The following is a 25,603-nucleotide window of genomic DNA, read 5'->3' as shown; positions in this document are numbered from 1 at the left end:
TAGGATAAGTGTTTCTAGATTTATCCTTACATTTAGCCTATCTGAATGAATGCTTCTCCACATGTTCCATTCTGGGATCTGATTGTGTGTTGAAGCTGCCCTTCACCTAACTTGTGAGTTCACAGCTTCTCTTTTAGGGATACAGGCCTAAACATATTTATAAGGTGAGGCACTCGCTACTACTCAGTTATACAGCACAACCTGACTTTACCTTCTTATCATCATTAGGAAACTTGCCGAAGATTCGAGGGTATTTCTAGATATAAACATGCCCTTTAGCCTAGCTGAATGAATGCTTCTCCATATTCCATTCTGGGATTCAAATGTGTATGGAAGCCATCATTCATCTACCTTTTGGGGAACACAGGGATTCTGTGTTAGGGAGACAAGCTTACCTATATATATATACAAGGGGAGGCACTCGCTGTAACTTGGTTCTACAGTGGACAACTACCTTTACATTTAAATATCTCTACGAAACCTGCTTAGAATTCAGGATAAGTGTTTCTAGATATGACCTTGCCCTTTACTCTAGCCTAATGAATGCTTTTCCACATGTTCCATTGTCAGATCCCAATGTGTGTGTAAGCCTTCCATCACATACCTTGTTGGGAACACAAATTTTCTGAGTTACAGAGACAGGTCTGCCTATATATATAAGGGGAGGCACTCGATACAAATTGGGTTTACAGCGCTAACTGTATTTAACTTAAAACTGGCTGTAGGTAACTTGCTGAATAATCAGGGTAAGTGTTTCTAAATTTAATTTTTCCCTTTAGCTGACCTGAATGAACTCTTCTCCACATGTTCCTTCCTGGGATCTGAATGTGTGTTTAAGCCATCCTTCAACTAATTTGCCAGGAACACAAAGATTCTGCATTAGGGAGACAGGGCTACCAATATGTATATATGGGTAGGCTCTCCAACTCAATTTTACAGCACAAGCTGCCTTTACCTTAAAACCAGTTCTAGGAAACTAGTTGAGAAATCAGGGTAAGTGATTCTCAATTTAACCTTGCACTTTAGCATAGCTGAAAGAACACTTCTCCACATGTTCCATAATGGGATTCGAATGTGTGTGAAAGTCATCCTTAACCTAGCTTTCTGGGATCAAAGAAGTTCTGATTTAAGGACACAAACCTACATATATATATATATGTAGGGAGGCCCTCGTTCCAACTCGGTTTTACAGTGAAAAATGCTGTTACCTTGAAACTGACTCTATGAAACATGCTCAGAAATCAGGGTAACTTTCCAGATTTAAACTTGTCTTTATCCTAGCTGAATGAACGCTTCTCCACATGTTCCATTCTGGGATCTGAATGTGTGTGAAAGCCGTCCTCACCTACTTTTTTGGGAACAGAGATTTTCCCTGTTATGGAGACAGGTCTCTCTCTATATATACAGGGAGGCATTCACTCCAACTCGGTTTTACTGTGCAAACTGCATTTGCCTTTTAACCAGCTCTAGAAAACGTGGTGAGAAATCAGTTTAAGTGTTTCTAGAGTTATCCTTGCACTATAGCCTAACTGTATGAATGCTTCTTCATATGTTCCATTCTGAGATCAGAATGTGTGTGGAAACTGGCCTTCATAGATCTTGTTGGGAAAAAGAGATTATGTGTTAGGGAGACAGCCCTATCTATATATAAAATGGGAGAGACTCGCTCCATCTCGGTTTTACAGCACAAACTGCCTTTACTTGAAACAGGCTCTAGGAAACATGTTGAGAAATCAGGGTAAGTGTTTCTCGATTTACTGTTGCCTTTTAGCCTACCTGAATGAATGCTTCTCATGTTTGATTCTGGGATCTGAATGTTTATGGAAGCCATCACTCACTTACATTATTTGGAATACAGAGTTTCTGTGTTAGGGAGACAAGTCTACCTATTTATATTAAGGAGGCACTCGCTCCAACATGGTTATCCAACCCAAACTGCATTTACCATGAAACTGGCTTTAGGAAACATGCTTAGAAATCAGAATAAGTGTTTCCAGATTTACACAAGCACTTAATCCTAGTTGAATTAATGATTCACTACATGTTCATTTCTGGGATCAGGGATCAGACTGTGTGTGGAAGCCGTACTTCAAATACCCTGTTGGGAACACAGAGTTTCTTTGTTAGGGAGACAGGCCAACCTATATATATTGAGAGAGAGAGAGAGAGAGAGAGAGAGAGAGAGAGAGAGAGAGAGAGAGAGACTTGCTACAACTCAGTTTTACAGTGCAAAATGAAATTACTTTGTAGTTGGCTCTAGGAAACATGTTGAGAAATCAGGGTAAATGTTTCTAGAATTATCCTTGCCCTTTAGCCTATCTGAATGAATGCTTCTCCAAATGTTCAATTTTAGGATCCAACTCTCTGGGCAAGCCATCCCTGACCTACCTTGTTGGGAACACAGAGTTTCTCAGATAGGGAGACAGGCCTACGTGTATATATAAGGAGAGTCATTCGCTCAAATTCCTGTTTAATGCACAAAATTTTTTTGCCTTGAAACCGGCTCCTGGAAACATGCTGACAATTCAGGGTAAGTTTTTTTAGATTTATCCTTGCCATTTAGCCTATCCGAATGAATGCTTCTACATGTGTTTCATTTTGGGATCCGAAACTGGGTGGAAACCATCATTGAACTATCTTATTGAAACCCCAGAGGTTCTGTGTTAGGGAGACAGGCCTACCAGTATAAGAGGAGGCACTTGCTCCAACTCGGTTTTACAGCACAAAAAAGACGTTATATTGAAACAACATTTTTGACAGAAAAAAATGTGCAGCCTTAAAGTTGACAGTTATATTTTATTTGGCCAGGATGACAGCCCCTCAAGTGGCTCTGAGGGACTGCTCACAAAAGCTGGGGGAGGAGCTAGTATATATAGGAGCTTTACAACAAAGAACAAGTAGTTGGAACAATAAAATATTACTTGTAACCTAAAGAAAACCAGGCATCTCAAGTTCAAGAAAGTAGTGCATTTCTATGTATGGGAGGAAGCAAATATTTGGGCTCATTGAATTCATTCCTTTGACAAGCATCTGGCTATCTAGGGCGTTTTATTTTCTTCTTTATTGCTCTGAGTCTGCTCAGAGTGCAGCATTGTGAGTGGCTGCAGAGGCTGGGCTGCAGGCCTGTCCTCACTGAGGGGTGGCAGCAGCTGCTGATGCCTTGGGTTCAGCAGTTTATTTGGTTTACTGATATGGTTGCAGTATTTTCGTTCACAGTGTTCCCCCTTTGTCCTAAATTCGACCACTATTTTGGGAGCCATTTCATGACCGATTTTTCCCCACAGTGCTAGGAAGGCTCATCCCTCGATCAGGTGAAGAATCTGTTGACACGCCACTCAAAGTGCTAGTTTTTGGATCAGGCCCTGATGAGACTAACAATTCTCTGGATCACCTGTCTTACTTGTCTATTATGATCCAGGAGAGGTTTAGCCCTCATTGCTCATTCCCATACCTAGAATGACACTACTACAATTATTCTTTGCAGAGTTATAAATGTTATGTTTTTCCTCAAGATATTTAGCCATCATCAATCTTGCTGGGGGTCTAGTGACACAATGGGATATGCAAGAGACAACAGTATTATAAAATAGACAGGACATAAGTAAGACAGCTAGTAACATTCATAAAGTCACGAGTAAGGATTAAGTAGTTGAGAAGTTAGAATTTTGGGTCAAAAGTTTGCTTGCTTTTCTGACTGAGCTTGACTGATCTTATACGAAAATTCATATTAGTGGTCAGGCTCAAAGCAGGTATTATGAATTGGCCAGGTGAGGTCTCCCACCTTGTAATGTCAATAGTGGCCTAAATGGAACTAGAAGTTCTTTTGAGAATCCATTTTCTGGCAGCTATGGAGTTAGAGACTTGGAGTAGGGAAACCAACCAAGGTAACACACAAGTACTAATTGTAGGTAATTTACTAGAAACCTAACAGCTGGATTAGATTATAACTAAAGGTATGAGCAATTATCAAAGTAATTGGTATACAGGCCTGGTCCAGTGTCTTAGATCAGCTGTCTACCTCAGATGTCATCTTCTTCTCATCCTGGCCTGGTAGCTTCTTCTCCATTTGAGCATTGTTTTAAGGTGAGCAGTCCTCTATGGGCCAGTCCACTGCAGGGGCTCTTCCTGACTGGAAGCTAACCCCAAAGTCAGTTTCCTTCAGCTTTGTTCTGTATGCTCTAGTTAAGAGTAGCTGATAATGGGTCCTTTCATTCAGCTTGGAGATCATTCTTTCAGTCATGCTTATCCTTGTATGTATCATCCCCTGGTTGCAGGTGATGGGGCATCGGATCTTCATCCAAGGAAAGATTACTGAGCTTCAGTAACAAACCTAGAGTGCCCTTTGAATCAATCAATTAAACTTTGTGGCAACATAACATAACAGCAAGGAACAATCTGGGAAGTGTCTTAGTGAATATAGACCTCAGTTAACCAAACTAGGATTTAATATCCACAGAAATAGAATCTTTTTCTCTCTAAAGTTACCCTCCCTTTGATCAAATATAGCCAAATCAAGATTAATTTGCTTACAAGTTAAGTCTGATGGTTTGATCATCTAGGCTCTTTTTAAACTGGCTGTGTTGGAACTTTTAACATGGAGTCTCAGGCTAGAAATTTAAGGCTTTCTAAGGCCAGGAAAGCCCTGACAAGTGCTTGTCATAGATTTTGGCTTTACAGATTTAGGTAAATTCTTTTGTCTTTCACATCCTGAATATCCGTTTAGATTCCTATACCTGTAAGGAGATGATCATTCTACTTTATATGATAGAGCCACTGGGGACCTAAGTGTTTCCAGTCTCTGGAGGGATCACATAGAGAGAAAAGATAACTGTTCCAAGTCTGCTAACAGAGCTATCATTTATCAAAATGCTGTCAATCTTAATTAGCTTAAGGAGGAGAGTTTCTTTATGTCTGGGAAGCAGATTAAAAGCCACTAATAAATATTTCAGACAACATCAAAACTTATAATCTTATTCATCAGTTTCCCCAGTCCCATGTCATTAATCCTTTTGGAAACAGATTTATGAAATCAGAGTTTTTATCAGCCCTTTAAAATTTCTTACCCCGTTTAGGTCAGTACTAGATTTTGAAATTTATTAGAAACCAGTAAATCTTCTTGAAGAGAAAGCATTTGGCAAAATCATCAGAATAAAACAATAGCTGTCCCTAAATGACAAAAGATTTAAAGGCATGGTTAAATGACGTTAGACTGTAATCGATAAAGAAACCTGGTCACAATAACCAGAATTATGACTGCTGACATTTCAGATATACCAGGATTGTAGGGGGTCCAGATAATTCCTAGAATGTCTATATTAATAATATTTTCACATACAATATAACCTAGGAAATGTGTTTTATTTATTTGACAATACTTCCCATGTTATTTGACATACCAAATGAAACTTACTAGTGCAAAACCTCTATTTAGGATGTTTCAGGGGCCTTCTGTAGCATCCCAAAGTGAACTGGAGGTCTAAAGAACTTTAATAAGAATTTGACATGTGGGAAGCTTGTCCAAAGGTTTCAAAATACTTGGTCAGATAAAAGTATAGATTAAGGTGAAATAGTCCTGATTCATTAACAAGAAACCTTTTTGAAGGTAAATGCAGAGCAGATCACTTCAGGGGCCAAAGAAACTTTACAATCTGTTACTGAAGGCCGATTAACAGTTTAAGAAATCTTTGTCCTCTTAACAGAGAGAAAACCACATCTAGTCTTGGACCGGCTTACTTCTAAGATTCATTTACTTTGACCAAATTTCTTTTAAACTTAGCCAATCCCAAAAGGGTGTACAAAACCCTTTCCTCAGGGTTCCTCTTCCACAGGCCTTCCACAACTTTCTGTACTCATATTATTTTGTCCCTTATTTTCTCTTCCACTCAGAAATAAACAGATTTAGGGCAAAGTCACTATTTCCCGTTCACAAAATATGATTCCATTCCTTCTATCTCCCTTTACAGATTCATCTTACTTTCCTCGGATCCTGCCATGTTTCCCTTAATAGTAGAGGATAGTTCACGGTGGCACCAACAATTTATTAATAGTTCAAAACACCTTTAGTTTCTCTCTAAGAGGAAGTCAAATGTTAAGTAGTTAACATTTCAATGTTATTTTATCTGAAAATGGCATAGCTATTTAATAAGCTCCCATCATTTAACTTACTTTAGCACAACTCTAGAATTTAAAGATATCAAATATTTACAGATTATCTTAAGCATACATTTCTAAAAATATCATATTAAAGAACTTACCACAAAACTCTCATCTCATTTGCATTTAATTTCCTTGGATTTTTATCATACCACATTACTAATATTTTTCAATTTTTGATAAATCTGCAACAGATATAACAGGATCTTAGTGGACTTTCTTTAAACCTATGTACAGTAAAGCTCTTATACTTAATATTGATGGCTCTAAAGATGTCTATATTAATTAGAACCAAATACCAAGTTTTAACTTAATAATAATGATTATCCAGTTCACGTGAACTTGAAGGTCAATATGGTCAAGTTGTATTTTAGAAATAGGCAATTTGTAAGCTCTTATTTTGACGTCCATTAAGTAGAGCTCTTTGATTTTGATTTTTTGGTAGCAGTAGAAATAACTCATATCTATAATGTATACACAGACTTCTAAAGAGACAAAAGCTCTCGAGATCACATAGCTTCACTTTAAACCTTACTTATGTGTTAGGTATTACAATATAAATTTTCTCTTCATACATAACATTTGGAGTCAGCTGAATTTGTTTGCTCAAATCACTAAGGCTTCCTATCTATGAAAAAGACATTTAAGATTTCTATTTCTCCTTGACAAATTCTGAAGGACCTTTCATAGTTTTGAGTTCTAAAATGCCAAAACTTTCTTTGGCCTTAAGGTTCATCTCATTTAGATCATTAAGCTCAGTCTTAGGCCATTGTTTGCTGTATTTACATTTCTGATCTGCAGGACAAAGACAGTCACTTTCAGTTTTCCAAAGACCTGGTCTGTTTCTTAGCTCCAATTGTATCTCCTAATTTGGTTTTCTTTATCAGAGAGAAGAGTACTAAACAAAGAATTCCATGTTTTAAAACTTTAAGATTGCCTTTATCATGTCTTCAAAAGCTTGCATAAGTTGTTAAGTAAGGTCTCTTTCCCTTGATTTATAAGTTAAACCCAGGGTAAAACACATAGTAATTTTTTATACTACCCCTAAATATCACTTTTGAGTTTTACTTTATGTTGGGTGGCTCTAACACTCCATTGGTTCCCTTTCTTTTGTTTCATTAATATTCCCTGAGGGACAGATATGTGCCCAGCCTTATAATACCATGAAGGGGAAGCTTTTCTGCATTGAAACATATCAGTCTCACAACATAATTACACTAAAGAGGTTTATAGAAAGCCAGTTTATATATACCAATTTTATTACTTTTCTCTCAATTTTATCAATTCTTATACCTTTAATATTAAGATTTATTAGGTTCAATCAATAAGTCTTATTTCCAGAAGGAGTGCCAGAATCCTTTTCCTTTTATTTCTTGTCTATTTTAGCTAATTTTATATAGAACACTCTGGGATCTCTAAGTTTGAGCCAAAGGTCTTAGGCCTGTGTCAATTTTTAATTGGATTAATTGGTCTGTTGCCCCAATCATTGATCAGTCTCAGTCTATATATATTTTTCCCAGCCCTATAAATATACACAGCTTCAACTGGGATAAATAAAGTAGACTTCTTTGTACTTTAATATTGGAGACCAGTAGGTGATCCTTTGGGCGTTTATTTAACTTGAAGGAGTGTAGTATCAGAACATTGTATCTTAATTCAAAATCTCCATTTTATTTATTGAAATGAAAATAACCATTTAAAATATGTATGCATTTGAGTTAAGTCCCTTATTTTTTCTTGTTAAGAAATATCTTTTGACTTTTTTATGTTCTTACAGTTACTGGACCTAAAAAACATTAATTAGTATAATAATTTTATTAGCATCTCTAAAACCCATAGAGGGGACAGGGAAAACACGAATGTAGCTTTTCGAACAGGTTTACTTTTCTTTTCAGTCTAAGTTCTTAGGTTCACCATTAGATACATTTTTCCACTTTTAAACTTGATTGATTTTAACAGGTTGCCATAAAACAGGTGTTTATAAAGAGAGCTGTCTCAACTTTCACCAATTTACAAGTTTCTCCAAGTTAAATGACCCATCAAATGGCCATCAAGTATATATATGTATGTGTATATGTATATGTACATGCATATGTATATGTGCACGTGTATGTACTTGTGTGAGTATATATATATTTGTATATTTATATATAAATACACATGTGTGTATATATATATATGTATGTGTTTGTGTGTGTGTGTGTATATATATATATATATATATATATATAGAGAGAGAGAGAGAGAGAGAGAGTAATATTAGACCAATAAGATGAGAATTTTCCACATGAGTGAGGTTGGTGACATCTATATATAATTTAAAATTATACTCCCAAATTCCTAAAGGCCTTTGTGGTCCAGCCTGATGGAACAAAGGTCAAGATAGTAAAATGTGTTGTAAATGCAACAATCTAAGGATTGTTGAAATCCCAATTTATTTACTGGGCCAACATTTGTACACAATTCTTTGTCATTTGGATGTTACAGAAAACGTTTCCTTCAAAGAAAATTAGGACACACTTACATACATATATACAAACACAGAAAACACCCAGAGGAAAAATAAATATTTCCATTTCAAAAATACAGCAAGGGAAAACCAAGTTCTCCATAAAGGGCCCTTTGCTGGGAACAAAGAATTTCTGGGTTAGGGGCACTGCCCTACATATATATATAACTAACATATACATATAAATTAGGGAAAGCAGTCGATCCAAGAGGGTTTTCCAGGGCAAATGGTCTTTCCTTGCAAAGCGGCTCTAGGAAACATGCTGAGAAATCACATTAATATTTCTAAATATCCCCCAGCCCTTCATACTAGATGCAGCAATGCCTCTCTACTTGTTCCACTCTCATGTCTCAGAGTGTGGAAGCCATTCTTCACCTACCTTATAGGGAACACAGAATTTCTGCTTGAGTTGAACTTCGCTACTTACATATCTATGGGGAGGCACTCGCTCAAACTCAGTTTTCCAACACAAACGTCTTTTCCTTGCAAACTGGCTCTAGGGAACATGCTGAGAAATCACAGTAACTGTTGCCAGTTATCTCCCAGCCCTTGATGCTAGATGCAGGAAAGCCTGAATACTTGTTCCATTCTCAGATCTGAATGTGTGTGGAAGCCATCCTACATCAAGCTTGTTGGCAACAGAGTTTCTGCATGAGGGGAACTACACTACTTACATATCTATGGGGTGATTCTCGCTCCAACTTGGTTTTCCAGTGCAAGCGGCGTTTCTTTGCAAACCGACTCTAAGACACATGCTGAATAGTCACATAATTTTTCCAGATGTCTCCCAGCCCTTCATACTAAATGCAGCAATGCCTCTCTGCTTGTTCCATTCTCAGACTTGAATGTGTGTGGAAGCCGTACTTCATCAACTTTGTTCGGAACACAGAGATTCAGCTTCAGGGGAACTAAGCTACTTACATATCTCTGGGTATCACTCACTCCAACTTGGTTTTACAGCACAAACGGCCTTTCCTAGCAAACAGGCTCAAGGAAACATGCTGAAAAATTACATTGTTTCTACATGTCCCCCCGCCCTTGATGCTAGATGAAGCAACGCCTCTCTACTTGTTCCATTCTCAGATCTGTATGTGTGTGGAAGCTATGCTTCAACTGCCATGTTGGGAAAACAGAGTTTCTGCTTGAGGGGAAATATGCTACTTACTTATCTATGGGTAGGAACTCGCTACAACTCAGTATTCCAGCACAAACACCCTTTCCTTGAAAAATGTCTGTAGGAAACATGCTGAAAAGTCACAGTAAGTGTTTCTAGATGTCCTCCAGACCTTGTTGCTATATGCAGCAACGACTTCCTACTTGTTCCATTCTCAGATCTGAATGTGTGTGGAAGCCGTTCTTCATTTACCTTGTAGGGAACACAGAGTTTCTGCATTAGGGGAACTACACTACTTACATGTCTTCGAGGAGGCACTAGCTCCAACTTGGTTTTCAAGCACAAATGGCCTTTCCTTGCAAACCCACTCTAGGAGACATGCTGTTAAATAAAAGTAAGTGCTATTAGATGTCCCCCAGCCATTGGTGCCACATGAAGCAATGCAGCTCTACTTGTTTCATTCTCACATCTGTATGTGTGTGGAAGCTTTCCTTCAAGTACCATGTTGGGAACACAGGGCTTCTGCATAGGAGGAATTTTGCTACTTACATATCTAGGGGTAGGCACTCTCTACAACTCGGTTGTCCAGCACAAGTGCTATTTCCTTGAAAAACAGCTGTAGAAACATGCTGAGAATTCACAGTGTTTCTAGATGTTCCCCAACCCTTGTTGCTATATGCAGCAATGACTCCCAACTTGTTCTATTCTCAGATCTGAATGTGTGTGGAAGCAGTCCTTCACCTACCTTGCTGGGAACACAGAGTTTCTGGTTGAGGGGAATTATGCTACATACATATCTAATTTGAGGCACTCGCTCCAACTCAGTTTTTACAGCACAAAAGTCCTTTCCCTGCAAACCTCTCTCAGAAACATGCTAAGAAATCAAAGTAAGTCTTTGAAGATGCCCACCAGCCCTTGATACTACATGCAACAACGCCTCTTTACTTGTTCCATTCTCAGATCTGAATGTGTGAGGTGCCATCCTTCAACTACCTTGTTGGGAACACAGAGTTTCTGCTTGTGGAGAACTTCACTACTCACATATCTATTGGGAGGCACTCACTCCAATTTTTTTTTTCATTGTAAACTGCCTTTCTTGCAAACCAGTTCTAGGAAACATACTGAGAATTCACAGCAAGTGTTTCTAGATGTCCTTCAGCCATTGATGCTAGATGCAGCAATGCCTCTTTACTCGTTCCATTCTCAGATCTGAATATTTGTGGAAGCTGTCCTTCACCTACCTTGTAGGGAAAACTGAGTTTCTGCTTGAGGTGAACTACGATACTTACATATCTATGGGGAGACACTCGCTCAACTCGGTTTTCCAGCGCAAACGGCTTTTCCTTGCAAACAGGCTCTAGGAATCATGCTGAGAAAGCACAGTGTTTCTATATATCCCCAAGCCCTTGATGCTAGATGCAGCATCACCTCTCTACTTGTTAAATACTGAGATCTGAATGTGGGTTGAAGTCGTCCTTCACCTATGTTGTTGGGAAAACATAGATTCTGCTTCAGGGTAACTATGCAACTTACATATCTATAGGGTGGCTCTTTCTCCAACTCGGTTTTCCAGCACAAACTGCCTTTCCTTGCAAACCGGCTCTAGGAAACAAGGGAGAAATCATAGTAATTGTTTCTAGATGTCCCACAGCCCTTGATGCTAGATGCAGCAATGCCTCTCTACTTGTTCCATTCTCAGACCTGAATATGTGTGGGTGCCGTCCTTCACCTATCATGTTGGGAATGCACAGTTTCTGCTTCAGGAGATCTTCATTACTTACATATCTATAGGGAGAACCATGCTCCAATTAGGTTTTAGAGGGCAAACTGCCTTTCCTTGCAAAATGGCTCAAGGAAAGATGCTGAGAAATTACTGTAAGGTTTTTAATGTCCCCCAGCCCTTGATTTTTGATGCAGGATCACCTGTCTTCTTGCTTCTTTCTGAGGTCTGAATGTGTGTGGAAGCCACCCTACACCGATCTTATTCAGAACATAGAGTTTCTGCTTCAGGGGAACAGAACTACTTACAAATCTCTGGGGAAGCACTCAGTCCAACTCGGTTTTTGAGCTCAAACAGCCTTTCCTTGCAAACAGGACTAAGAAACATGCTGAGAAACCACATTATTTCTACATGCCCCATGCCCTTGATGCTAGATGCAGCAACGCCTCTCTACTTGTTCCATTCTCAGATCTGAATGTGGAAGCCGTCCTTCACCTACCTTATTTGGAAAACAGAGTTTCTGCTTGAGGGGAATTACTCTACTTGCATATCTATGGGGAGGCACTCACTTCAACACAGTTTCCAGAACAAACGGCCTTTCCTTGCAAACTGGGTCTAGGAAACATGCTGAGAAATCTCATTAGTTGTTTCTAGATGTCCACGAGCCCTTGATGCAGATGGAGTAATGCCTCTCTACTTGTTCCTTTCTCAGATCTGAATGTGTGTGGAAGCCTTCCTTCACCTACCTTGTTGATAACACACAGTTTCTGCTTGAGGGGACTTATGTTACTTACGTATTAATATAGAGACCTTTGCTCCATGCAGGTTTTCCAGTGCAAAAGGCCTTTCCTTGCAAACCGGCTCTAGAAAACATGCTGAGAAATCACAGTAAGTGTTTCTATATGTCCCCCAGCCCTTGATGCTAGATGCAGCAACGCCACTCTACTTGTTCCACTCTTAGATCTGAATGTATATGGAAGCTCTCTTTCACCTGCCTTGTTGGGAACACAGAGTTTCTTCTCGATGGGAATTACACTACCCACATATCTATGGGGAGACACTCATTCCAACACGATATTCCAGTGCAAATTACATTTCTTTGCAAACTGGATCTAGGAAACATGCAGAGAAATCACAGTAAGAGTTTCTAGATGTCTCCCAGCCCTTGATGCTAGGTGCAGCAAAGCCAATCTACTTGTTCCATTCTCAGATCTGAATAGGTGTAGAAACCGTCCTTCATCTACTTTGTTGGGAACACAGAGTTTCTGCTTGAGGGAACTACACTACTTACAATTATATGGGGAGGCACATGCTTCAACTTGGATTTCCAGTGCAAATGACCTTTCCTTGCTAACCGGCTCTAGGTTACATGCTGAGAAATCACGGTAGGTGCTTTTTATATCCCACAGCACTTGACGCTAGATGCATCAAGGCCATTCTACATGTTCCATTCTCCGATTAGTATGTGTGTGGAAGACGTCTTATCTTCTTTGTTTGGAATACAAAGATTCTGCTTGAGGGGAACTACACTACTTATGTATCTATGAGGAGGCACTCTCTTGAACTGTGTTTTCCAATACAAACTATCTTTCCTATCAAACCAGCTCTAGAAAACATGATTAGAAATCACAGAAATTTTTTCAGATATCCCCCAGCCCTTGATGCTGGATTCAAGAATGCCTTTCTACTTGTTCCTTTCACAGATCTGAATGTGTGTGGAAGCTGTCCTTCACCTACCTTGTCGGAACACAGAATTTCTGCTTGAGGGGAATTGCACTACATACATATCTATGGGGAGGCACTCGATCCATCTCAGTTTTCAAGTGAAAACTGCTTTCCTTACAAACCAGCTTTACAAAACATGCTGAGAAATCACAGTAAATGTTTTTAGATGTCCCTCAGCCCTTGATGCTAGATGCAGCAACATCTATCTACTTCTTCCATTCTCAGATCTGAATGTGTGTGGAAGCCTTACATCACCTACCTTGTTGGGAACACAGAGATTCTGCTTGAGGGGAACAATGCTACTTACATATCTATGGGGAGGCACTTGCTGACACTCATTTTTTAGCGCAAATGTCCTTTCCTTCCAAACCGGTTTAGTAAACATGCTGAGAAATCACAGTAAGTGTTTCTATATGTCCCCCAGCCCTTGATGCTAGATGCAGCAACGCCACTCTACTTGTTCCACTCTTAGATCTGAATGTATATGGAAGCTCTCTTTCACCTGCCTTGTTCTGAACACAGAGATTCTAATCGATGGGAATTACGCTAACCACATATCTATGGGGAAACACTCACTCCAACTCTATTTTCCAGTGCAAACTACATTTCTTTGCAAACTGGATCTTTGAAACATGCAGAGAAATCACAGTAATGGTTTCTAGATGTCCTCCTGCCCTTGATGCTAGATGCAGCAAATCCTGTCTAAGTGTTCCTCTCTCAGATCTCAAAGTGTATGGAAGCCATTCTTCCCCTACCTTGTTTGGAACACAGAATTTCTGCTCAAGGGGAATTACACTACTTTCAAATCTATGGGGAGGCACTCGCTCCAAGTCCGTTTTCCAGCGCTAACCACATTTCCTTGCAAACTGGCTCCAGGAAACATGATGAGAAATCCTAGAAAGTGTTCCTAGATATCACCCAGCCCTTGATGCTAGATGCAGAATCGCCTCCCTACTAGTTCCATTCTCAGATCTCAATGTGTGTGGAAGCAGTCTTTCACCTACCTTGTTGAGAAAAGTGAGGTCCTGCTTGAGAGAAATTATGCTAATTCACATCTATTGGGAGGCTCCCACTCCAACTTGGTTTTCCAGCACAAAGTGTATTTACTTGCCTCTGGCTCTAGGAAACATGCTGAGAAATCACAGTCAGTGTTTCTAGATTTCTCCCAGCCCTTGATGCTTGTTGCAGCAATACCTCTCTACTTGTTCCATTCTCAGATCTGAATGTGTGTGGAAGTCACCCTTCAGCTACTTTGTTGGGAACACAGAGATTCTGCTTGAGAAGGCTATGTTACTTACATATATCACGGAAGGCACTCTTTCCATCTTGGTTTTCCAGTGCAAACTGTCTTTCCTTCATAAGAGGCTTTAGGAAACATGCTGAGAAATCACAGTAAGTGTATCTACATGTACTCCAGCCCCTGATGTTAGATGCACAATGCCTCTCTACTTGTACCATTCTCAGATCTGAATGTGCGTGGAAGCCTTCCTTCTTCCTTCATCTACCTTCTTGGGAACACAGGGATTCTGCTTGAGGGGAACAATGCTACTTACATATCTATGGGGAGGCACTTGCTGAAACTAATTTTTCCAGTGCAAACGGCCTTTCCTTGCAAACCAGCTTTAGTAAACATGCTCAGAAATCACAGTGAGTGCTTCTTAATATCCCACAACACTTGATGCTAGATGAAATAACGCCTCTCTCTTGTTCCATTCAGCGATCTGAATGTGTGTGGAAGCAGTCTTCACCTTCCTTGTTGGGAACACAGAGATTCTGCTTGAGGGGAACTATGCTACTTACGTTTCTATGGGGATTCACTCATTCCAAATAGATTTTCCATTGCAAACTACATGTTTTTATTAACTGAATCTAGGAAACATGTAGAGATATCACAGTAATGGTTTCTAGATGTCCGCCTGCACTTGATGCTTGATGCAGTAATGCCTGTCTACATTATCCACTCTCAGACCTCAATTTGTGGAAGCCATTCTTCAACTACCCTTTTTGGAACACAGAGCTACTGCTTGAGGAGAACTACGCTACTTACATTTATCTGGAAGGCACATGCTCCATCTCGATTTTCCAGTTCAAACTGCCTTTTTTTGCAAACCGACTCTAGGAATCATGCTGTGAAAACACAATTAGTGTTTTTAGATTTCCCCCAACCCTTGATGCTAGATGCAGCAATGCCTCTCTACTTGCACTCTCAGATCTCAATGGCTGTGGAAGCAGTACTTCACCTACCCTGTTTGGAACACAGTGCTTCTGCTTGAGGGGAATTATAACTACTTATATATCTATGGAAAGGCACTCGCTTTAATTCGGTTTTCCAGCACATACTGCTTTTCCTTGCAAACCGGCTCTAGGAAAGATGCTGAGAAATCACAATCAGTGTTTCTACATGTCCCCCAGCACTTGATGTTTGATGCAGCAATACCTCTTTTCTTGTTCCATTCTCAGATCTGAATGAGTGTGGAACCCCTCCTTCACCTACCTTTTTGGGATCACAGATTGTACTTGAGGGGAACTACTCTACTTCAATCTATGGGGAGGCACTCACTCCATCTCGGTTTTCAAGAGGAAAATGCCTTTCCTTACAAACTGGCTTTACAAAACATACTGAGAAATCATAGTAAGTGTTTTTAGATGTCCCCCAGACCTTGATGCTAGATATAGCAACACTTCTCTACTTGTTCCATTCTCGGGTATGAATATGTGTGGAAGCCATACTTCACCTACCTTGTTGGGAACACAGAGTTTTTGACTGAGGGGAGCTAGAGTACTTATATATCTATGGGGAGGAACTCGCTACAACTTGGTTTAGTAGTGCAAACTGCCTTTCTTGCAAACCGGCTCTAGGAAACATGCTGAGAAATCACATTCATTGTTTATATATATCCACGAGACCTTGATGCTAGATGCAGCAATGCCTCTCTACTTGTTCCATTCTCAAATCTGAATGTGTGTGGAAGCCTTGCTTCATGTATCTTGTAGGGGACACAGTATTTCTCTTGAGGGTAACTACGCTACTTACATATCTATAGGGAGGCAGTCACTCCTACTGGGTTTTACAGTGCAAACTGCTTTTCCTTGCAAACCAGCTCTAGGAAACATGCTGAGATATCACAGAAAGTGCTTCTAGAAGTCCCCTAGCCCTTGATGCTAGATGCAGCAACTCCCCTTTACTTGTTCAGTTCTCAGATCTGAATGTGTGTGGAAGCTGTCCTTCACCTAACCTGTTGGGAACACAGAGTTTCTGCTTGAGGAGAACTACACTAATTACATATCTATGGGGAGGCCCTCTGTCCAACTCAGTTTTCCAGTGCAAACGGCCTGTCCTTGCTAACTGGCTCTAAGAAACATACTGAAATATCACAGTACGTGCTTCTAGATGTCCCCCAGCAGTTGATACTAGATGTAGCAATGCCTCTCTACTTATTCCATTCTTATTTCTGAATATGTGTCTAAGCCATCCTTCACCTACCTTGTTATGAACAGAGAGTTTCTGATTGAGGGGATATACACAACTTACATACCTATGCGGAGGTACTCTCTCCAATTTGGTAATCCAGTGCAAACTGCCTTTCCTTGCAAACCGGCTCAAGGAAACTTCCTCAGAAATCACCGCCAGTGTTTCTAGATGTACCTCAGTCCTTGATGCTGGATGCAGCAAGCCTCTCTTCTTGTTCGATTCTCAGATCTGAATGGATGTGCAAGCCGTCCTTCACCTACCTTGTTTGGAAAACAGAGTTCCTGCTTCAGGAGAAATACGCTACTTACATATCTATGGGGAGGAACTCAATCCAACTCAGTATTCCAGCATAAACTGCCTTTCCTTGCAAACAGGTTCAAGGAAACATGCTGAGGAATCACAGTAAATGTTTCTAGATGTCCCCCAGCCCTGGATGCTAGATGCAGCAAGGCCTCTCTACTTGTTCCATTCTCAGATCTGAATGTCTGTGGAAGCCGCTCTTCACAAACCTTGTTGGGAACACAGAGTTTCTTCTAGAGAACTATGCAACTTACGTATTTTTGGGGAGGCACTTGCTCCAACTTGGTTTTCCAGTGCAAACTGCCTTTCCTTGCAAACAAGCTCTATGAAACATGCAGATAAATCACAGTTAGTGTTTCTAGATTTCCCCCAAGCACTTGATGCAAGATGCAGCTACACCTCTCTCCATGTTCCATTCTCAGATCTGATTGTGTGTGGAAGCAGTCTTTCAAATACTTTGTTGGGAAAACAGATTTTCTTAATGAGGAGAACTACGGTACTTATATATCTATTGGGAGGCACTTGCTCCAACTCTGTTTTCCTGTTCAAATATTCTTTCCTTGTAAACCAGCTCCAGGAAACTTGCTGAGATATCACAGTAAGTGCTTCAATGTCCCTGACTCCTTGATGCCAGATGCAGCAATGCCTCTCTACTTGTTCCATTTTCACATCGGAACGGGTGTGGAAGCCATCCTTCAACTACCTTGTTGGGAACACAGACTTTCTGCTTGAGGGGAACTACACTACTTACATATCTCTAGGGAGGCAGTTTCTAAAACTCAGCTTTCCAGTGCAAACTATCCTTCCTTGCAAACAGACTCTTGGAAACATGCTGAGAAATCACAGTCATTGCTTCTAGATGTATCCCAGCCCTTCAAGCTAGATGCAGCAACGCTTCACTACTTGTTCCATTCTCAGATCTGAATGCATGTGGAAGCCATCCTTCACCTACCTTGTTGGGAACATAGAGTTTCTGCTTGAAGGGAACTGTGCTACTTACATTTCTATTGGGAGGCCCTCACTGCAACTTGGTTCCCAAGGACAAACGGCCTTTCCTTGCAAACCAGCTCTAAGAAACATGCTGATATTTTGCAGTAAGTGCTTCTAGATGTCCCCCAGCCCTTGATGCTAGATGCAGTGATGCCTCTCTACTTGTTCCATTCTAAGATCTAATTCTGTTTGGAAACCATCCTTCACCTACCTGGTTGTGAGAACAGAGTTTCTGCTTGAGAGGAACAGTGTTACTTACATATCTATGAGGAGGCACTCTCTCCAACTCGGTTTTCCAGCACAAAAGACCTCTCCTTGCAAACCGGCACTAGGAAACATGCTGAGAAATCACAGTAAATGTATGTACATATTCCCCAGCACTTGATGTCAGATGAAGAACGCCTCTCTACTTGTTCCATTCTCAGAGCTGAATGTGTGTGGAAGCCTTCTTTCACCTACCTTGTTTGGAACACAGAGTATCTGCTTGAGTGGAACTACGCTACTTACATATCTATGGTGAGATGCTCCCTCCAACAAGGTTTTCCAGCACACACTGCTTTCCTTGCAAACCAGCTCTAGCAAACATGCTGAAAAACCACAGTAAGAGTTTCTAGATGTCTCCCAGCCCTTGATGTGAGATGCAGCAAAACCAATCCACTTGTTCTATACTCAGATCTGAATGGGTAGTACTAGAAATACTCTGATATATCAGTATGTTTCTTAGTCCGAGTTTCCAAGTTCATGCTGTTTTCACTGTAAAACCAAGTTGGAGCTAGTGCCTCCCCATAGATATGTATGTAGCATAGTTTCCCTCTCAAAGAAACTCTGTGTTCCCAACAAGCTAGGTGATGGTGGCTTCCACACACAGTCAGTTCTCAGAATTAAGCATGTGGAGAAGCGTTCTTTCATCTAGCATAAAGGGAATGGGTAGTACTAGAAACACTTACTCTGATTTCTCAGTATGTTTCCTAGGTCCAGTTTCCAAGTTCATGCTGTTTTCACTGTAAAACCGAGATGGAGCTAGTGTCTCCCCATAGTTATTTAAGTAGCATAGTTCCCCTAGGACAAAAACTCTTCATTCCCAACAAGCTAGGGGAAAGACAGCTTCCACACACATTCAGATCTCAGAAATGAACATGTGGAAAGGCGTTCATTCATCCAGCATAAGGGGCAGGGTTACATGTATAAACATTTACTCAGATTTCTCAGCATGTTTCCTAGAGCCGGTTTATAAGGAAAGGTGATTTGCACTGCAAAACCAAGTTGGAGCGAGTGCCTCCCCATAGATAAGTAAGTAGTGTATTTCCACTAGGACAGAAACTCTGCATTTTAACAAGCTAGGGAAAGGATGTCTTCCTCACACATTCATCTCTGAAGTGAGCAAGTGGAGAGGCACCCATACATCCAGCATAAAGGGCAAGAGGACATTTAGAAACATTTACTCTGTGTTCTCAGCATGTTTCCTACAGCCAGCTGCACGTTAAAGGCTGTTTACACTGGAAAACTGAGTACGATCAAGTGTCTTCCCTTATATATATAGCTAGGGCAGAGACCCTAACACAGAAACTCTGTGTTCTAAATAAGGTAGGTGAAGGTGGCTTCCACACACATTTGGTTCCCAGAGTGGAACTTGTAGAGCACTGTTCTTTCAGCTAACCTAAAGAACGAGGTTACATCTAGAAGCACTTACCTTGAGTTGTCATGAAGTTTACTAGACTCGGTTGCACAGTAAAGGCTGTTTTCACTGTAAAACCTAGTTGGAGCGAGTGCCTCCCCTTATATATATAGATAGTGCAGTGCTCGTTACACAGAAACTCTGTTTTGCCAACAAGGTAGGCCATGGAAGGCTTCCACATTCTTTCAGTTCCCATAAATGAACATGTGAAGAAGCATTCAGTTAGCTAACCTAAAGAGCAAGGGAACATCTGAAAGCACTTACTCTGTTTTCTAGCATGGTTCCTACAGCCAGTTGCTCGGTAAAGGCAGTTTGCACTGGAAAACAGAGTACGAGTGAGTGCCTCCCCTTATATATTGAGGTAGGGAAGTACCCTTAACACAGAAACCCTGTGTTCCCAACAAGGTAGGTGAAGGGTGGCTTCCATACACATTCGATTCCCAGAATGGACCATGTGGAGCAGCGTTCTTTCAGCTAACCTAAAAAGCAATGGTATATCTAGAAGCACTCTCCCTGATTTCTGAGCATGTTTCCTAGATCTGATTGCATGATAAGGCAGTTTGCTCTGGAAAACCGAGTTGGAGCTAGTGTCTCCACTTATATACATAGGTAGTGCAGTGTTCATTACACAGAAACTATTTCACCCCAACAATGTAGTTGAAGGAAGGCTTCCATGCACTTTTGGTTCCCAGAATGGAACATGTGGAGAAGCGTTCATTCTGTTAACCTAAGAAGTAAGAGTTGATCTAGAAGTAGTTACCCTGAGTTTTCAGCAAGTTTCCTACACCCGGTTGCATGGTAATGGCTGTTTGCACTGGAAAACCAAGTTGGAGAGAGTGCCTGCCCTTCTATATATAGGTAGGGCAGTGCCCTTAACACAGAAACTCTGTGTTCCCAACAAGGTAGGTGAAGGACGGCTTCTACACACATTCGGTTTCCAGAATGGAACACGTGTAGAAGCGTTCACTCATCTAACTAAAAAGCAAGTGTACAAATAGTTGCACTTACCCTGGTTTCTTAGAATGTTTCCTAGATCGGTTGCATGGTAAAGGCAGCTTGCACTCAAAAACCGTGTTAGAGCAACTGCCTCCCCTTATATATATAGGTAGTTTAGTGACCCCAAAACAGAAACTCTGTGTTCCCAACAAGGTAGGTAAAGGACAGCTTCCACACACATTCCATTCCCATAATGGAACATGTGGAGGAGTGTTCCTTTATCTAACCTAAACAGCAAGGCTACATCTCAAGCACTAACCATGATTTCTCAGCATGTTTCCTAGAGTAGGTTTAAAGCTAAAAACATTTTTCGCTCAAAAACCTAGTTAGAGCTTGTTCCTCCAGTTATATATATAGGTCGGGCTGTGCCCTAACAACAAAACTGTTTCCAACAGGCTTGGTGAAGGATGGCTTCCACACACATTCGGTTTTCTCTCCTCCTCACTCTTCTGCTAAGGGAACCATGCAGGTTGTGTATTCTGGAAGCCAAGTAAATAGTTTTCATTTAGGATCAGCCTCGGAGAAAACTGAGGCCTGCTCCTACTTCTTTTCCCTGCTAGATTTCCTCTTGGTGCACTTCCAGATCCTCACGAGTGAGTTTCTTTAACCAAGTAATTACTTCAAAGATAATGAGCAGGTTTCCATAGGGCCATTACTTCTTTTATATTCTTGCTTTTTAATACCTATCTTCCATCTCTTTATCTCCAAGTGTCTTATTTCTATGTCCTTTGGTTGGGGCTGAAAGCTAATCAGCATTAGTGTAGAAATTGTTGCTTGATATTACTGATCTATTTTCTTTCCATGGATATTTGAATTATCATTGGATTTTAGGGAAGATAGATTCTTTAAAAAAATTCTTGGAAGCATCTTGTGGGGGATTCTGATTCTCTTGGTCTAGAATAATAATGCTTAATTTCTGAATAAGTGATACTTTCATAGAGCTCAAAATTCCAAAGGTTTGAGTGCCACCACTGTCCCGAAGCCTTTCAAACTTTTCCTTGGGGGCACTCAGAACTGCGTGTGTGTGTGTGTGTGTGTGTGTGTGTGTGTGTCCTTCTGGAGTTAGTTTAGCCTGAACTGAGCAAATGCAAGTACCCCCCATTTTACACACAAAAAAGATGACTTTCACAATTTTATACCTTTTAAAAATATATGAATTGTAATGTAGAATTTTACAAGAGGCAGTGACCTTCAAGACAGCAATGAAGGCAGAACAGTTGGAGGGACAGCAGGTGCTCGTGCTCAGTGGCTGAAGTCACACAACATCCACGGCCACCTCTGGTTACTCTTATAGATTTGGTGCTGTCTGCAGGCTTTCAGGGCTGTGCCCCCCCAACACACACACCAAATATATACATTAGGAAAAGTGGTGAGCCTCAGTATGAGAAACAATAAAGAATTAGTAGAGGAAATTGAGTTTATTTCTTTTAAAAAGAAAAATTAGCATCCAGGTAGTTTAATTTCAGCTCCTAATAGGCTGATGTGATGACATTGACAGGGATGTGTAAACACTTGCAAGATCATGGGGCAGGACTGGAGATGCTGAAGCAGCAATCACCACACACAAACTTCACTGCTGTCCTTGACAGCCTTATAGAATTACTTGATGAAAAAAAGGTCATAGATGTTAAATATCATCATTTTGAGAAAGCAGTTCTTTTGAAATCTTATATACTAATATAACTGAATTGGATAAAGAAATGCTAAATGTGTAATAAAGTATCCAAAGAGGTAATGATTACTGAAAACATCACAAATTGAAGAGGACCACAGGATAATGTGCATATATATTTTAATGATCTGGAAGAATCAGCTCAGCAGTGTATTCAAGACATCTACGGATAATGTCATGGGGGTGTCCTTGGATAGCTTTTTGTGAATGTTAGAGTGAAGTCAGGGTCAAGCCCACAAGTTTAGTTTAAAAGCAAAAGGTGAAACAGAATTCTTTTCAAAAAGCTATTCTGTCTGGGAGAAATCATTGAATCCATGGGTCAAGGGAAGGGAAAAAACCTAGTGACCACGTGACTGTTTCAGGAACTGGTAGTTAAATGATAGTTGGCAATCATGTAAATTAGATATGATCTTGATGGCCAACTGACCCAAAGATTTTTAGTCCATGTGCCAAAACTATATCAAGGAATAAATACTGTTCTATGTTTTGTCAGCTCTGTTATCCCCCCATCAAGCCTGCATTGTGATTGGGAAACTAAGAACTTCTACTGCAGGGAGGGGGATTTTCAAATAAGGAGTGTCCCCCAACCGAGAAAATAAAGAAAAAGTAGACGTAAACTGTAGAGACAAAGGGAGATCCATTGAGCCAGATGACGCTTGCTTTACTGTCAAATATTAGGAGGCAGAGCCTTTTGATGAGTTGGGTAAAATGTTGTTGCCTTCCTCAAGGAATTTCCCACAGCTCTTGAGAAGGGATGAAGTGGGGCCAAGGAACTAGCCTCCAAATGCCCTTTGCCATGGATGTTGTTTCTATTTTCCACTTTTGAGCTTTAGCTTAGACAAGTTGCAGTGTCTTACCAAGTGAGTTACAGACAGTAAGTATGTCTTTAAGCCCATGGCTCTTTTCTCCTCACGGCACCAGAGAACCTCTGCATTGGAGCACCCTGAGATGTCATCGGTGGTCATTTTTCATGTTTGGAATCAGTAAGGATGCTATGTCCACATGGATTAGGAGGGTAAGATTTCAGTCTCTAAAGTGGTAATGATGGGTTGACCTTTTCACTAACAGAGTTTCACATCAACAAATGCGTGTCTGCTCTGGACCAAGAAGAAACAAGTGTTTGAAAAAGAATAGCTTGAAAGGTCACTGGGACATGTCAGGCATCTTCTTCATGTCTTCAAGTTCGGGTATCAAACATGGGTTTCCTATCCTGAGTGATACTGACAATTTGTCATGCTCTGTGCCTAATGTATACCGAAGGCTTTCCCAAATAAAATATCTACAAATGGTATCATTCTTGATATCTGTTAAATAGGTGGAGATGAAGGAATTAAAATTAGTCCTTAATGTGCATTGATTTTTTTAGAGACATCAATTTTATAGAAACTTTTGAAGAATTAAAGTGACAGAATATTGCACAGCACCTTCTCTTTCTGGTAGGAAAGTGTTCTGTTTTCCTTTTTTGATGAATGTAACATAGAATCAGTACTAATATTGTTTGTATTGTACTTAGAGTTTACAGAGTGATTCACAGATATTCTCATATTTCATCTGTGCCATGACCTCTGGAAGATAAGATTTCCTAGTTATGCTTTTTAATGTCTATTTCTGAACTCTGTCTAAAAGCAGATTGATTGAGCTCCATTTCCTCAATTTAGAAGGCTGGACTGATTCTGTCAGAACATTCCAGGAGACAGAGGAAAGGAAGAGACAGGGGTTCTACATGATGGAAGCTGCTCCTGAAATGATTTGACCGGCAGTCTTACACACATTTCCGAAGGCTGGAAACAAAACACAACCCAAGACAAGGAAAACAGGGAGCCCATGTGACTTCAGCCTTGACACGTAGAGTCACGGCTGTCCTCCTGTGCCTTGGAGAGGAGGATGCTTTGGGTCTCTGTTCTACAAACTCACTTTTGCTTTTTCTCCACAGTGTCTTGTTTTACTGGCATATGCTGAAACTTGATTTACATTTCATAGCATTAAAACAAAAATCAAGATCTCTTTATCATTTATTAACTATTTGGTAAATAGTTTTTGGTGAATCTTTGACTTTATTATTAGGACTTGCCATGGCAATGTACAACCCCTAGTTCCCCAGATAACAGCAGTGGCTTAAAGATGCCTAAAGTGTATTTCCCTCTTACATAAAGAAGTCAAGAAATCGGTACCCCAGGGCTGGTTTGCATGATGGCCCCAGGGTCAGAGAACTAGATGCCTATTATCTTCAGCCCATCAACCTGATGGCCCAAAGTGGCTGCCTGAGGGTAAACCATAAGGTCCACATTCCTGGCATCAGAGAGGAAGGAAGAAAGGTGCTTCATTTCCCTTTTGGTATAGTTCTGTGAAGTCCCAGGTAGCTTTCCTGCTTTTATCTTGCTTTAGTCAGAGGGCTGAGAGACAGCTTGCTATGAGGTAAGCTCAGCTCAAGACCAGCCATCCCCCTCGAGGGGAGGGGAGGGAGGGGGCGGGGAGGCACCGCTCATCCTGCACATGGTGTAAGACACCACGATGAGCCACTGTGGGCCTCTGCAGCCCGTCCATTGTTTCAGACTGCACTGAGCGGTTGGTAATGGTTGAGATTTTCATGTAGAGGTGCGTGTATGCTGGAACAATTGCTTGGTTCATTTAAACTAGTGGCTACCAGAGCACGTTGGAGAACACATTTGTTCTCACCTTCTAGCCAGTGACCCTCCCGCCAGGTTTCTGTCCTGCTGTTAATTTCCACATTATTTTCCAAGACTTCCGGAGGAAATGTAAGCATCCTAATGCTCAAATAATTTTCTGTTTGATTCCCCCCTTGTTCTTTGAAGGAACTACAAATTGCCTAGAGAACAGTGGACAAAATGCCAACCCCCCATTTCTTTAAAGGTCTGAGATTTGGTGTTAGAAAATAGAAGAAAATTCCAGAAACACCCTTAAGAAACATTATTTCTTTCAAATGTGATTTGGAGCAGCAAAGGACAATATATTTTATAGCACAACTTTTAAGACAATTGAATTGGCAGTAAGTTCACATAATGAAACTTCCAACAATTCTTTATATTTCTCCTGGAAATTCCTTGGTTGTTGGTGTAAATTTTTGATAATTAATATCAGCTTTCTAGTCTTTCTTTTCCTATAGTTGTAGAGTTAATGTGAAAATAGCTTGTTGTGTCACTGAGAAAGCCTCCTGGTCAAACTTCTAGTTAAACAACTTGTGTGCGTTTTGGTGGCAGGTGTGCTAAATAGTAGTTTTCAGGCACTTGTGGGATGCCCATCACACCAGCACTGTGGG

The sequence above is a fragment of the Camelus bactrianus genome, chromosome X, assembly GCF_048773025.1.
Source record: "Camelus bactrianus isolate YW-2024 breed Bactrian camel chromosome X, ASM4877302v1, whole genome shotgun sequence".
NCBI classification, from domain to species: domain Eukaryota; kingdom Metazoa; phylum Chordata; class Mammalia; order Artiodactyla; family Camelidae; genus Camelus; species Camelus bactrianus.
Note: the sequence above shows the minus strand (reverse complement) of the source record.